The 12,690-nt window shown below is 49.1% G+C and overlaps 1 pseudogene; it reads left to right on the top strand.

Moving 5' to 3' along the window:
• LOC131589821 (zinc finger protein 729-like) overlaps positions 1–12,690 on the top strand; it is a 217,138-nt pseudogene that overhangs the window by 75,044 nt on the left and 129,404 nt on the right.

The raw sequence follows: 12,690 nt of genomic DNA, 5'->3' as shown, positions 1-12,690 counted from the left end.
CCACGCGGGCAGGGGACTCAGCCCCATCCAAAAAGATCTTAGCTTTCCCTGTGGTACATAAGGACAGGGCAGGGGCACTCACTAATGTATGGGAGACCCTACGCTACAGGGAGTTACAGGAGCTGTGCAAAGCCGCTGAAGAGCATGGCCGGGGCTCTCATTTTTTTCAAACACCTACTGGAAGCCACTTTCACCGCCCATGTCATGGTGCCTCATGATATTAAAAATATCATGAACTGCCTTCTCTCCCCAGCAGAATACATGCTATGGGAAAGGCAGTGGAAAAAACATCTGAAAGAGTTGGCAGATGCATGTGCCAAAGATGCCAACAAACCAAATTTAACTCTAGAACAACTGGCAGGAGAAGGTGACTTCCAGAAACCAAGAGATCAGGCCCAAGATCTGCCCGAGGCAGCATTACATGACATCGCTAATGCTGCCAAGATGTCTCTTTTTGTTACTCCCGATGACAAGGTGCCTACGCAGAGCTTCACAAACATTAAACAAGGGGCAAGTGAATCCTCTATTAAGTTTGTAGATAAACTAAAATTGGCAATTGAAAAACAGAGGGCTCCCAAGCACAAAAGGAATGCCATCCCAAGATGGCAATGGTCAATGCAAATTCAGAATGCAAGGCAGTTTTGCGAGCCCTTCCACTTGACCCCGAACCAACCATTGACCAAATGGTTGAAGCCTGCACCAAGCACTTTGCTGCCCCAACTGAGAATACAGTAGCACTTGCAGTCGCAAAGGGAGTGGCAGAAGGGATATCTGGCGCCTATGCAGTAGAGAGAATGAGAGAATCCAGCACAAGCCGCTGCTTTAATTGTGGCGAACCTGGACATTTTTTTAAAGACTGCCCAGAGAGACATTTTCTACAACCACCTACCCACCAATGGTTACCCAGATCAAATTGGCATTCGGGAAACTTCAAGCAGAGCGCGGAACAGCCCTGCGCTCTGACATCAAATCAAATGCTGCACCGCTCCACCCCTCCTGCCAAGTCCACCATCCTGCCTCCACGGGGACCACAACCTCAGACCCAGCAAGTGGAGCACTCCAGGTGGGAACCCGGCGTCAATTGGTAACCAGACTCTCCTTGCAGCTTAAGGGTGACTGTGTTTATAAGATCCCCACAGGGAAACGTGCACCACCAGGCGGTCCATCCAACATTTTAATACTTGGGGATCCAACCAACTCTCCGGGACAAGTCCATATAACACCTGAAGTCCAGACTTTACACCCAGAAGATGAAATTTTCATCTCTCTAACTTGCACAGACCCTTCTTATTTTTTAAAACAGCAGACTCCAGTGGCACAAACCTTTTTGTTACCAAATGACTGTCCGGAACAGGTTCCCCTCAATCCCACTGCCTTGTGGACTCAAGTTGTGAGCTCCAACAAGCCTATCATGGAGTGCAGCCTGTTCTGTAAAAGGGAAAAGAACCATCACCCAGGAATGCTGGACACCGGAGCAGATGTTACCATCATTGCCCATTCCGAGTGGCCAGACAATTGGGAATTGCAGCCTGTGGCAGGGATGATTTTGGGAATTGATGGAGTGGCGGTGTCTATGAGAAGCAGGCACAATGTAATAGTAGAAGGTCCCAAGGGAAAAATCCAGCCATTTGTTGTGAGGGCACCAATCACCCTCTGGGGGAGGGATCTCTTATCCCAATGGGGGACTTCTTTCCGTATTCCCAGTGGGGATTTTTAGTGGGGGGTCACTGAAGAGCGCGCTAAGCCCACCATCTCCCAACTCACCTGGAAACAACAGCATCCAGTGTGGTTTGATCAGTGTCCCCTTTCCGAAACCAAACTGCGCGCACTAGAAGCCCTCGTGGAGGAGCAGCTCACCAAGGGCCACATTACGGAGACCAACAGCCCTTGGAACTCCCCTGTCTTTGTTTTACGCAAACCAGGCAAAGACAGGTAGAGACTCCTCCATGACCTCCAAAAAATCAATGAGGTCATTGAGGATATGGGCCCCCTCCAGCCTGGTATGCCCTCACCTTCCATGCTTCCTCGGGACTGGAAGCTTGCAATCATGGACATCAAAGATTGCTTTTTTAACATCCCTCTCCATCCTCGACATGCCCCCAGGTTTGCATTTTCGGTTCCCTCCCCAAACAGACAGGTGCCTCTAAAAAGATACCATTGGCTTGTTCTCCCGCAAGGGATGAAAAATTCTCCCACCGTCTGCCAATGGTACGTAGCCCACATCCTATCCCCAGTGAGGGTCCTGGTCCCAGACGCAGTTATATTACATTACATGGACGACATCTTGGTTTGTGCCGCTGATGATGACTGCCTCCACCAGACTTTGCAAAAGACTATAAAGAAAATTGAGAACACTAGGTTTGAGATCCGCGAAGACAAAATCCAGTACACTTGCCCTTGGACCTACCTTGGACTCCGGATTCATGAGTGGACCATCGTGCCCCAGCAGCTGACCATCAGAGACGACCCCAAGACCCTGCGGGACTTACATCAGCTCTGTGAGTCTATCAACTGGGTATGTCCTCTGCTTAAGATAACGACAGAAGTCCTCGTGCCCCTCTTCAATCTGCTCCGTGGCAGCGAGGACCTCGACTCACCACGCGCCCTCACACCAGAGGCCCGAGAATCCATCACCAAGGTCCAGGAGGCCCTGTCTTCGCGGCAAGCACACCGGTATAAACCCAGCCTGCCCTTCCAGCTGGTTGTCCTGGGTAAAGCCCCGCGCTTACACGCACTCATTTTTCAATGGGACATGGCATTGAAGGATCCTCTCCTTATCATTGAGTGGATCTTCACACACAATCAGCCCACCAAAACTGTTACAACTCCACAGAAAATCATGGCTGAACTCATTAAAAAAGCAAGAGTTCGTCTCCGCACTCTTGCGGGGTGTGAGTTCGCATGCATTTTCTTTCCATTGACAACTGGGGATTTGGAGCCTTTACTCCAAACCAACGAGAGCCTTCAGTTCGCTCTCGATAGCTATTCAAGCCAAATTTCTATACACCCACCTGGCCACAAATTATTTACAACCACGTTTAATTTGGTCCCCAAATTATTACTTAGCAAAACACCACTCAAGGCTCGGACAGTTTTCACTAATGGCTCTGGGAAATCTCACAAGTCAGTAATGACTTGGAAGGACCCAAGGACACAGAAGTGGGAGTCTGATGTCCAAGTGGTTGAGGGATCACCACAGATTGCTGAATTAGCAGCTGTCATCAGAGCTTTTGAGAAATTCCAAGAACCTTTCAATCTGGTGACTGATTCGGCTTATGTGGCTGGAATAGCTATGAGAGCAGAACATGCATTTCTGAAAGAAGTCTCTAACCCAAATTTATACAAATTGCTTTCTGAATTAATATATTTCATCTCCCACAGAAAGCAACCATACTATGTCATGCATGTGAGGTCACACACTGACCTCCCAAGTGCCATCGTGGAGGGTAACAAGAGAGCGGACACCTTAGCCATGCCTGCTGGAGCGGCCATAGTCCCAGACATTTTTGTGCAAGCAAAATTGTCCCACCAATTTTACCATCAAAACCTCCCCGCCCTGATGAGGATGTTCAAGTTACCCAGGGATCAGGCTAGGACAATAGTTGCCACCTGTCCCAATTGTCAATCTTTTCAAGTTCCAGTGATGAATTCTGGAGTTAACCCCCGAGGACTCAACAGCTGCCAAATTTGGCAGACTGATGTTACCCACATCCCATCCTTCAGGAGAGTAAAGTATGTTCATGTTTCGGTAGACACTTCTTCTGGTGCAGTGTTTGCCTCAGCCCACGTAGGAGAAAATGCCAAACATACCATCCGACATTTTCTCCTTGCATTTGCTACCCTGGGAGTCCCCCAACAAATAAAAACAGATAATGGACCCGCTTACACCTCTCACAAGTTGAGAGATTTCTTCAGCCAGTGGGGGGTGAGGCACACTACAGGCATACCTCACTCTCCCACAGGGCAATCAGTTGTGGAAAGGACACACCAGAACCTTAAGAGAGTCCTTGATCAGCAGTGGGGAGGAACAGAGATCATTCCTCCCATTGAGAGGCTCTGTAAGGCTCTGTATGTTATGAATTTTCTGACTTGTTCACCTACAGAGCCTGACCCCCCTGTAATACGGCACTTCTCCAGTTTGACCCATGCCAAACTCAAGGAGAAGCCTCTGGTGCTGATCAAAGACCCTGAATCACAGCAAACACTGGGACCTTTCCCATTGATTACCTGGGGGAGAGGGTATGCTTGTGTGTCGACACCATCTGGTCCTAGGTGGCTCCCAGGGAAACATATAAAACCATACTTAGGCCCTGCAAACCCTGCACCAGAACCAGATCAATCAAAATCTCCTGTGACCCACACAGGTTCTCAAAAACAACAAGCCACCGCAGCCTGGAGATGGAGACGTTGCCGGAGCCCACCGAGCCAGCCTGCCACCAGACCATCGATCAGATGGCGACCGACACAGCTTACCGCCAGACCACCCACTTCATATAAACCAAATCGTCGTGCCACCAAAACTGCCAAATGACAAGAGCCAACGTACAGCTCGACACTGTGAAACGCACAAGTTCCTCTAACTCTTTTCCCTTCCCTTTTCCCTCCCCCTCTTCCTTTTCTCACCTTAAATACCTACCCTTGAACTACTCACTTGCTAATTTGCACAAAGATGCAACTTAATGCTGCTACTGCTGGTGCCTTAGCCATGCGTCCCCCTCTACGCAAAATGGCCCCACCAGCAATCAACTACCTCATCCCCAATACCCATTCCCTGCTTATATATTTTTTTTTTCTTTTTTCAGAAAAAAAGGGGGGGGGCAGGAGAGAAAGGGGAAAAGAAAATAGCCCCCCCCAAAAGTCAGAGCTGATCTTTTTATGTTCTGTTATAGAAAATGGAGAGCAAAACCATCCTCGAGTTCCTGACCATCTGGATGCTCCCGAAAACATCAGCTGTGGATGCCAGGCTAGTAGCACAGCCCCAGGATTCGATGGACTGTGCTGCTTCAACCTATCAAGTCACAGTGAAGGCATCTACACTTGCATCCAGAGACTCCAACATGCGGTTCAGGAACTCAAGGCCGAAAAGGAGCCCCAGTGGTTTGAGGACTTTTTGAGCAGCTGGGGACTCAAAGGATGGGTTGCCTCCCTCCTTAAAAACATCTTTTGGATTTTTTAAATTATCGTTATTGTTCTGTGTGTTTTCTCCTGTTTTAAAAGGTTGATAACTAGGTCTCTGGGAGATGCCTTTTTATTAAATAAAGCAGGGGGAGTTGTGGAGGCCAGGGAACCGGCCAGTTCAGAAATCCTGGTTCTCCCCTGGAGAGCTTCTCCCTAGGCGAGACACTTTATGTCATGCAGAGAAAAAGTGTCACTCCCAGAGGCCCTAGAGTTGAACATGTTAATTTGTTACACCTCATTGGTTTCCCTCCCTATCAATCCACCCCGATACATGTATCCAAGTTTCCCCCGCCCCTCTCCTTCTCTATAAATACCCCGGTTTTTTGCCTGGAGCTGCTGTCACTGGCTCCCTTCACTGAGGGCCCTGCTATAATAAAGGCTATTTCTCAGTGGAATGCCATACAGCTCTCTAGTGTCTCTCTCCGCGTTGCCTGCACGCTGCCGCTGAGCTGAGATCACTCGCCGGGCAGAGGACGTGCCTAAGCCCCTGGGCAGTCCTTTTCAGGACGGCTTCTTCAGGGTAGTCGCGGCACCCCTGTCTCAGCCTCCAGCGGTTTTAACTTCCTTAGGTGTTTCTCTTTGTTTTCTTAAATGCCAGTCTATCACAGTTTGATAGACCATGCTGGATTAAATAGCATTTGTTGTTGGCCAGTTTTCCTGATTACATAGGGTCCAGGTTCAGAAATTTTTGGAGTCAATCTAATTGGTGGCTGTGTGGTAGGTACTACAACATGAAAATTAAGCTCTCCCCAATATTTGGTATTCATTTTACCACACACAACGTTGGAGGACAATTGTACAGCCGTTAAATTCAGCCAACAATCTTGATTCCGAGTTTCACAAGATTTAACCTGGCTACAAGATCCGGCGACTTGACTGTGTAGAGGCTCAGTGTGGGATCTGGTACTCAGTCTGCAGCGTATTGAAACATCATCACCTTGAGTTAACAGGAAAGAAGGGAAAACGTTAGTGTGGTCCCGAGTGTGGGAAAAGGTTTCAGACCAGCTCAGATCTCCTCACGCACCAGCGGATTCACACAGAGGAGAGGCCCTTCCGCTGCCCTGACTGCAGCAAGGGCTTCAAGTGAAACTCCGCCCTCATCACCCACCGGAGCATCCACACTGGGGAGAGGCCCTACGAGTGTCCCCAGTGTGGGAAGAGCTTCACCCAGAGATCTCACTTGACCAGACACAAACGGAGGCACTGGTAAGGAAGCCCTGCGAGTGCCCCAAGTGCACGAAGAGCTTCGTGTGCTGCCCCAGCTCCATCCCCCATCAGAGGCCCCACGTTGGGCAGAGCCCTGATGACCCACGTTCCCAGTGATCTATGTTGGGAACACACCGGGCTGGTGGCCATTCTGGTTTGGTTCTATCTTTTGATTCATCTGCATTCCTGTAAAACAGACAAAATTGGGGCAAAATCTATGAATTCATCAAAGGCATCTAAAGCCTCACTTTTCACTAGTGCTTTAAGGGAATCTGGGATTCAAGGAGATACTTGGGAGTATTTGGGGATTTTGGGGGTATTTGGTGGAGTTGTCTCCATTTCTTGGCACTCAAAGAGCCTAGAGGCTTTGATCTGTCACCTCAAAACCACTCAATGCCACTGAAAACGACTCAGTCCCACCCAAAATTACTGGATTCCACAGCCCCTCAGGGTGTGATGTCCTAAGTATTAGCTTTCATATTTTTCATATTCTGCACTGCCTAGGTTTGGAGTTTTGAACTTCATATTAATGTTAGTGAGCTCTCTTCACAGAGTAGGTAGACAAAACAATTCCTTTTCTAGCTTGATACCAAGGACAATTGTTACAAGTTCCAGGCCCAAAAGCATGAACAAGGGTGGACTGAAGAGAGAAAAGAAGAAGGACAGGACTTCGTCATCTGAAGCTGTAATTGGACAATGAACCCCAATCTGCAGATGAACCTAAACTTCTAAAAATGTGAGACCTTGTGATCATTTGTCCATTTTTGTGACCATTTTTGGTCCATCTTGGGTGTACTTTTGGCCAGGCTCTTGTACTGCCCAAGGTGTATCCTTTAAGGCCTTTTAATAAACTTTATTCTTAACTCTGTCTATCCTCTGTTCTAGGTCAGCCTTCTGAAGGCATCAGGTGGAATGGGGTTGGAAGGGGATTGGGTGAAGTGGGATGCAAATCAGGAGGGGTGAGATGGGCATTGGGTGGGGCAGGATGGGTGGGATGGGGATTGGGAGGTGTGAAATGGGGGAAATCGGGCTTGGGAAGTGGGTCTTGATGTCCAGCAGGGATGGGATGGGTTGGGACTGGGGAGGTGGGGTGGGGTCTGGAATGAGACAGCCAAAATTTGGGGATGACAAAGGGAGCAGTAGCCTGTTATTGAGTGAGGTTTTGTGTGAGGTGCCCTTTCCCAGGGAGGCTAAGATTTAGTTTCAAATGAATATAGTTAAAGTGAGAGGCATGGGCAAGAGGGAATTCCATCCCTCTGCCTCTGAGGATGGGCCCTGCGAGCCCAGGAAGAAACTCCACCCTGGACCCCTCATGGGGTGGCAGCCCAGGGATTTCTGATTGGCTTTGGGCCCCTGGTGTTTCTCCCTTGCTGTGTTCCCAGTGGTCCCTGACCTTGAACTCCACCCTGGTTCTCAAAACCCATCTCCCTGCCTCTGTTCGGGGCTGTCTCTGGATCTGAGTGTTCCTGAGCTGGATAAATGGTTTCCTGAGCAGAATCCTGTCTCGTTGGTGTCCCATGCTGGTTCCTGGTAACTGTGGCCTCCCTGGACATGATCCTGCAGCCCCGGAATGCAAGACCCTGCAAACTCAAAACCTGCCCTTGACACCCCAAAAATCCCAAAATTCCCTAAAATTCGCCCAATTCTCCCCAAATTCCCTTAATTTCCCTAAAATGGCCTTTTTGTTCCCCTCCGCTGCCTCTGCAGACGGTGTCTTGGGGACACCCCCAGGAATTTGCAGGGGACCTCTCCTCCCCTGCCACACCCAAAAACCCACTGCTTTTGGGAAAAAAACTCCCAAAAATCCCTTTGATTCAAGGGGGAGTTCCCCCATTTTTTATGCATTTTTTGGGGGTTCCCCCCAGATTTTTCAGGTTTTTTTGCCTTTTTTTGCCAGTTTTTTTGGTTTTGGCATTTTTCAAAATGAACTTTTTTGGAGGGGGGGGGGGTCCCCCAATTTTTTTGAATGGTCCCTCAATTTTTTCCTGGGAATTTGACCCCTCCCCTGATATATCCTTTGTCCCCCTCCCCCCAAATGGGGTAAAGAGAATCTTTTTTTTTCCTTTTTTTTTTTTCTGTTTTTCTTTATTTTTACCTTTTTCCCCTCTTTTTTTTCTTTTTTCCTCTTTTAGTTTATTTGCACTTAATTTGGGGGGCTGAGGGGCAGGAATTTTGGGGAGGGGTCGCCTGGGGGGGCTAGAAAAGTTGGGGAGACGCCCATCCCCCCAAAAAACAGGAAAAATCAAAAATCACAGGAATTCTGGTGTTTTCCCCCCATCCCAAGGTGTGAAAAATATGAAATAAAAAATTTTCGTTCACAACTTTTCTGGTGATTTTTGGGGAGGGAGTTGCGATTTTTGGGGGGGGGATTGGGGAGGAGTTGCTGTTTTTTTGCGGGGAAGTCTCCCAGGTTTTGAGGTGGAATTGGGGAATCTGGGGGGAATTCGGAGGTTTGGGGGGAAATTTGGAGTGTTGGGGAGAAAATTTGAGGGTCCTGGGGGAATTTCGAGGTTTTAGGGCAGAAATTTTAGGATTTTTTTGTAACATTTGGGTGTAGGGGGAGGAAATTTGGGGTTTTAGGGGGAACATTGTGTTTCTTAGGGGGAGGATTTGGGGTTTTGGGAAAGAAATTGGGGTTTGGGGGGAAAATTTGGTGGGTTTGGGGGAAATTTGGGGGGTGGGGAGATTTTGGGGGTTTTGATGAATTCTGGGGTTTTGAGGGGAAATTTGGGTTTGGGAGGAAATTTGGAGTTTTGGGGTGGGATTTTGAGTCTTGGGTAGATTTGGGACTTTGGGGGGAGTATGGGGGTTTGGGGGGGTTTTGGGGGTGATTTGTGAGGAATTTTGGTATTTTTAGGGAGGAATTTGGTGGGTTTGGGGGGAAATTCAGGGGTCCTGGGAGGGTTCTGATTTTGGGAAGGGGATTTGGTGAGAATTTTTTGGGTTTTGGGAGAATTTCCATTGATGGGGAAGGGTCCTGATCCCATTGAGAAGGGGCATTTTGGGGAGGCCTGAATTTGGGGAGGGGTCTCAGGGAGGATTCCCCATTTTGGGGCAGGGTTTGGGGTGGATTTAGGGGGATTTTCCAGTGGGGTCTCTAGAGGGGCTGCGGGTCCCAAAAGTGGCTGGGAGTCCCAAAAGGGGCTGGGAGTCCCAAAAGGTGCTGGGGGTTTCAGGGGTTGGGGATTCCCAAAGGGCCTAGGGGATTCCAAAGGGTCTGGGGACTTTGGGGGCTACGGGATCCCAAAAGGGTCTGGGCTACCCCAGAAAGGGTCTGGGGGGTCCCTAAAGGGTCTGGGAGCTTTGGGATTGGGGTCCAAAAATGGTCTGGGGGTTTCAGGGGTGGGGGTCCCAAATAGGTCTGGGGTCCCCACCCAGAAGAATTTTGGGATTCCAAAAGAATGTAGGGCCCCACCGCAAAGGAATTTGGGGATTTTTGGGATTCCAGAAGGATTTAGGACCCAACCCCAAGGATTTATGGGATTTTTGGGGTGCCCACTGGCCAAGAAGGGCACAAAGGCCTCGTTGCGCTGGAACTGACCTGCTCATCCAGGAAGTTCCCAGAGTCAAATTTTGGCGATTTTTGAAGGATTTGGGGTTGTATAGGACCAAGCTCAGCAGGGGGTAAATGTCTGTGTCCTGTGGGATCAGGTGTGGGGCCAGAAGGGTCATTTGGGGTCAGGTGTGGGGTCAGAGTGGTCCTTTAGAGTAATTTGGGGTTATTTGTGGTAATTTGGGGTAATTTGAGTCATTTGGGGTTACTAGGGTATAAGAGACAGTCTGAAGTTTCCCTCATCTGCCTCACAACCATTGCAAGAACAGAGACCAAGACCCTGAAGACCCCAAGGAACTTTGTGCAGGGGTTCTGGCCTGGTTGAGGTGGAAGCTTGCCAGGTGATGGTTTGCAGGTGTGCTTGTTGTGCTGTCAAGGTACACTGCCTTCATTCCTGCTGCTGAGCAGGGACTTGTAAGGAGCGGCCTGTTCTGTACCTTACACCTGCTTCCCAGAGCAAGGGGTCTCATCGAAATCGCCGAGGAATTTCCCCACCTCTTGGCCAGCTGCCCCTTGCTTTGAAACAGACTGTAAAAATGACTTTTCCAAGTTACTTTCTTCGAGAGAGATGTCTCCATGGAAGAAGACACCGGTGACCCTGTCTCGTCTGTTGGTAGCTATAACTCCCTCCTTTTTTCTCCTTGCATTTTGCCTCTTTATCCCTCTCTCCCTCTCTCTCTCCCTATCCTCTATCGCATAACCCTTGTTGCTGGCACTAAAATAAAGATGCATTACTGCTGTTGTGATTTAAACTGAAATCCCTTGGTGTCCTTTTTGCACTCTGAGATCAAACGAACCTCTCACGACTTCCACTTGTGTTAGCAGATCGTGACACTCGGGAGTGGGGTGACCCAAGGTGTGGCTTAGAGCAAATGCTCCACGGCACAAAGATATTGGTAGGCGCACAGTGGAGACAAGGATGAGGAGGAGATCTCCAGTGTGGGTTCCAAAGGCTTTTACTTGGCAAAAATATATACTCTGCTCAGTTTTGGGTGCTTGTCTTACAGCAGCTATAGAAATTTGCTTTAAGCAAAAAGGTGAGGAAAGAACTAGAATGAACTCCTTTCAAAACCTAGTTGAAATTTTGCAAAAACAATTAGATGAAGAAAGGAATGAGATCCATCTCTTGCCAGTGGCCCGAAGAGAGCAATGGGTTAAAAATTCAAAGAATACTTACCAAAGAAACAGTGGAGAGGGAAACCCCTCTCATTAATCAAATTTAGCCTCAAAAAGAACTGATGAAAAATTGTGGGGACCACTGCTGTCCTAGCTTGAAACCTTTAATTAAAACAGAATATAATCATATCAATGATGAAGATCTTGATTCACATACAACCACTAAAGAAATCCTGTACACTGCTACTGAATTGGCTAAACTGAAAAAAGAGTACGGGCGTCTCCCTCACGAGTCAGAGACAGAATACATACTGCATCTCTCACTGGAGGAGATCAGATTTGACTGACAGAACAAGAAGCCAGTGGGTACTGGGGACATGGGGTCTTCTCAACAGCAGGAGACAGATGTAACCCGTGGTCCCTAACTCAGCGTGCAGCTTATTGGGCAGCAGGGCTTAATCCATTGGAAAGGGGAGACCCTGTAGCTATAGTTGGTACTCCTGACCAACTACTGGCAGACATGCACAAAGCTGCCTGCTTGCAAATGATACATGACAGAAAATTAACTACTGGCTATGAATCACCAATGCAATTAGCTATGAAATGATGACCCCTTTAATTCGAGGCCTTCCAGAATCACATAAACCTACAGCAATTCTCCTTCAAAAAACCATAGCAGCTATAACTCCTGTTGTTGGCACTAAAATAAAAGTGCACTATTGCTGTGATTTAAACTGAAATCCCTTTGTGTCCTTTTGCACTGTGAGATCAAACGAATCTCTCATGACTCCCGCCTGTGTTAGCGGATCATGACAGAGTCCTTAGCAATGCAGGCAGCAACACAGGCAGGAGGACACAGATGGCACTTCCTGGCTGGGACAGGGCTTGTGGCTTCAGCAGAACCACCAAAGGCCAAGGGGCTTCTGGCCATCTTTCCTGCACCACTGCATGCCTGGGCAGCTGGCAGAGCACAAGCACCCTTTTCCCCCTCTTCCCCTATGCCCCACACACCCTGGGCAGCAAAAGAAAGCTCCTGGGAGTCTGTCTGTTATAACATATCCTATATTATTTACATACTAAAGCAAAACAAAAAAGAAAAGAACAATCTTGAACGAAAAAAGTCCCTGCTGGCTGCTCATGTGGCCCCAGCAGACAGAGCCTCCCAGATCAGCTCTCTGCAGAGCTCCAGCAGCGCAGCCAGCTGAGGCCAGACAGACGAGGCCGTGACCTCCATGCCCTGCGGAGCTGATCTCGCAGCCTCTGGAATGTGGAGATCGAAGCGTGGTCTCCTGCCCTGAGAAGGCACAATGTCTGAAGTGCCAGGCTTCCAACCTCCAGGCTGCTGTCATATGCTGTGTCTTCAAGGGCTGGAAGAGAGACAAACAGAGCCACGGTCAGATCCCAGACTTGCGGGGGCCCAGCGAGAGCCCCCTGCCAGGGCCATCCCAGCCGGCTCTTGCCATGGCCAGCAGGGAGCAGGGACCAAGGGGATCAGCCCGAAGCTGCTGGCCACGAATGCCCCACATGCCCCTGAAATCTCGGTGTGCTCTGCCCACGCTGCATCTCATCCACACAGGGAGCAGAGCCCTCCACAGCCGGGCCACGGCTTGCAGCTCTCCCCGACAGCCCCGCTGACA

Source organism: Poecile atricapillus, chromosome 30, assembly GCF_030490865.1.
Source record: "Poecile atricapillus isolate bPoeAtr1 chromosome 30, bPoeAtr1.hap1, whole genome shotgun sequence".
Taxonomy (NCBI): domain Eukaryota; kingdom Metazoa; phylum Chordata; class Aves; order Passeriformes; family Paridae; genus Poecile; species Poecile atricapillus.
This window is presented reverse-complemented; position numbering and strand designations above follow the sequence as displayed.